Genomic DNA, 3,944 nt, shown 5'->3' with positions numbered 1-3,944 from the left:
TATCAAAAGAAAAAAAATTAACCCACACATTAACTGGCAGAAATATGGGGGTGGGGCTGGGGGGTTGAGGCTTAACTATGCAGTGTCAGTAAGAGACAGAGTTTAAATATGAGGATGGAAGGCTGAAAGATAAAAGAAGACTGGGAACCGGGAGGTGGTGGCGCACACCTTTAATCCTAGCACTCGGGAGGCAGAGACAGGTGGATCACTGTGAGTTCGAGGCCAGCCTGGACTATAAGAGCTAGTTACAGGACAGGCTCCAAAGCTACAGAGAAACCCAAAAAACCAAACCAAACCAAACCAAACAAACAAACAGAAAAAGGCTCACAGCCACTTATAACTCCAACTACAGGGGATCATCCGGGGTCTTTGGCCTCAGCAAGAACCTGAACTCATGTGTAAATACCCACACTGAGACACATACACATAATTAAAAGTAAAAGAAATTTAAGTTGTTTGATGGAAGTTGATACCATGTGCTTATTTGCGTGGGTACTGGGTCGGGGAGGAGGAAGCAGGAAGGGGGGATTAGATTGCATCACACAACTGCGAGTTGTTCTCTACAGTTAAAGCTATGTATGACCAGGAAAGGGGGGTAGAGGGAGAGGATGGGGGCAGGGGGATGACTTGGAAGGGTGGATCTGTAGCACCCTGCAGTAACTGTGATTGACAGCAGTTAGTTATAGATTTCAAAAGAGCCAGAGAACTCTGTAACTGTTCTCAATGCAAAGAATGATCGGTGTCTGAGGTGACAGGCGAGACTCTGAGCTGGCCCATGGACACTGTGGACTGGGATTGGAATGCTACACTGACCCATGCTCACTATGCATCTCCTAGTTCAGCTTGGGTCTGACGTGCGTTCACGGGTGTGAACGGCAGCGTCTGACGTGCGTTCACGGGTGTGAACAGCAGACAAACTTCCTCCTGTCCCCACCTCCCGCCCCGATACAGGAGAACCGGGATCACAGTCACATTACTGCATCTGGCTTTCCCATGTACTCAGGCCTTCATGCTTACACACCAAGTGCTCTACCCATTGAGCCAGCTCCCCAGCCAGATAGACACCCGTTAAAAAAATACATATGTTAAAAATACTAATGAGGGCTGAGGAGATGGCCCAGCAGTTTAGAGAACTGGTTGCTCTTGGAGAAGTTCTGGGTTCAATTCCCAGCACCCACATAATGGCTCACCGTCATCTGTAACTCCAGTTCCAGGGGATCCAACATCCTTTTCTGATCTCTGTGTGCATTTGGCATGCACAAAGTACACATGTGGACAAAACACTCATACATATGAAACAAATAGATATATAATTTTTTCTTTCTTTCTTTCTTTCTTTCTTTTTTTGTTTGTTTGTTTGTTTTGTTTTTGAGACAGGGTTTCTCTGTGGCTTTGGAGCCTGTCCTGGAACTAGCTCTATAGACCAGGCTGGCCTCGAACTCACAGGGATCTGTCTGCCTCTGCCTCTGCCTCCCAGAGGCTCTCAGGGATTTAATCTCTGCTGGGATTAAAGGCGTGTGCCACCACCACCCAGCAATAGATAAAATTTTTAAAAATATTTATTCAAGGGGCTGGAGAGATTTCTCAGTAGTTAGGAGTCCGTACTACTTCGGGTCTCAGCACCCATGCCAGGTGGTTCACCATGACCTGCAGCTCCAGCCCCAGGGTGATCCAACATCTCTGGCCTCCACAGGCTTTACATGCACATACACATAATTTTAAATAAACTTTTAAAAATATTACTCGAGCCAGATGTGACCACTCACACCTTTAATGCCAGCACTCAGGAAGCAGAGACAGGTAAATCTCTGAGTTTGAGGCCAGTCTGGTCTACAAAGACAGTTCCAGGACAGCCAAGGCTATATTAAGAGGCCTCGTATCAAAAAAACAAAAACAAATAAATAAATAAAAATAAAAAATAAAAATATTAGCCAGATGGTGGTGGCGTACACTTTTAATACCAGTACTCAGGAGGCAGGGGTAGGCAGATTTCTGTGAGTTCAAGGCCAGCCTGGTCTACAGAGTGAATTCCAGAGCAGCCAGGATTAGGTATAGAAACCCCGACTCAAAAGGTAATAAATAAACCTCACGTTGTATACCTTAAATATATGCAATAATTTATCTGTTAATTACATTAATAAGATTGGTGGGAAACCGGTTTATCGTTTAGTTTATTTTGTTTTGCTTTGTTTTTGAGATAGGGTCTTATTATGTGACTATGGCCTGAAACTTACTATGTAGATGAGACTGACCTCGAACTCATAGAGATCCAGCTACCTCTGCCTCCCAGTTAAAGATGTGTACCACCACCCCTGAAAACCTGAGTTTTGCCCCGTAACCATGTGGTAGGAGAGAGCTGACTCCAAAAAGTTGTCCTCTGACCTCCACACAAAATTCATGTATGACCCCCCAACACACACACACACACGATATAAAGTAATAAAAGTTTTAAAAAAGAGTTTCATGGTGGTGTACACCTGTAATCTAGCAATTGGGGGATAGAGGCAAAAGGATCAGTTCAAGGGTAGCTTCAACTACATAGCAAGTTCAAGGCTAGCCTGGGCTACATGAGATCCTATCTCCAAAAGAAAAAAAAGGGGAAAGTCTGAAATCAATGGTCTAAGGCACTACCTCAAGAAGAGGGAGAAGGTGACTGAGTGGTGGTGCACCCCTTTAATCATAGCACATGGAAGGTAGCGGCAGGAGGATCTCTGTGAGTTTAAGCACAGTCTGAGTCACATAGAGATTTGGGAGCTATCCAGGGCTATATAGTGAGTCCCGAACAAATGAGAGCTAGTTAGATGTAGGTGATAGATAGAGAGGTGGATGGATAGATAGGTAGATAAAGATATACTTGTTTGAAAGTGTCAACATGATTAATAACACTGAGTTGAGCACTCTGAAAGAGTGGATTGTGCAGCATATGAATTGCATCTCAGTGAATGTGGAAACCATTTGAGCACCCATCACCATGGGGAAGCAACTGCAACAAAAGGCCATTACTGAGCCCTGGGAACGACTGACATTCTTATACGTGCTACAGTGTGAATGGTCTTAGAAACGTTGCGCTCAGAGAAAATCACCTGTCACAGAGCACAAATATCCCATGATCCTACCTAAATAAAATGGATAATCCAGAGACAACAAATCCAGCAGAAGTCACTAGAGGCTGGAGAATAATGAAGGGAGGGGGGAGTGTTGCTTACTGGGTCCAGAGTTTCTGTGTGGGATAATGACAATTTTCTGGAAACGGATGGTGGAGCTGATCACATGACATAATGAAAGTGCTTAACACCACCAAGCAGTGCATCAAAAATTGATCAAAGCAGTTGGTTTTATGCTAAATGTATTTTATCACAATAAAAAGCATTCCTGGGGGGCTGGAGAGATGGCTCAGTGGTTAAGAGCACTGCCTGCTCTTCCAAAGGTCCTGAGTTCAATTCCCAGCAACCACATGGTGGCTCACAACCATCTGTAATGAGGTCTGGTGCCCTCTTCTGGTCTGCAGACATACACGCAGACAGAATATTGTACACATAATAAATAAATTTTTTTAAAAAAAGCATTCCTGGAGGTCAGTGGTTAAGAGCACTGGCTGAGTTCAGTTCCCGGCAACCACATGGTGACTCACAACCACCTGTAACTCTGCCAGCTCCAGGAGATCCGGTACCATCTTCTGGTCTCCCCAGGCATGTGCAAGTGCACTAGTGCACACTTACTTACACGTATGCATGTGCGCACACACACACACTGAATAAATAATATTCAATTCATATTCTAAAAATAAGTAAGCTACCAGATATTACAAGACAGAGCCACAGTGACTAAGACAGGAACAGATGATGGAACCAACCAGAGATTAAACATAAACGTGGAAACACTGTCCAGCAGGAAGGGTCCTCCAAAGCTGTGGAGGGAATGTCCGACTGGGCAAATGGTGCTGT

This window comes from Myodes glareolus, chromosome 9 (genome assembly GCF_982192425.1).
Source record: "Myodes glareolus chromosome 9, mMyoGla1.1, whole genome shotgun sequence".
NCBI lineage: Eukaryota > Metazoa > Chordata > Mammalia > Rodentia > Cricetidae > Myodes > Myodes glareolus.
This window is presented reverse-complemented; position numbering follows the sequence as displayed.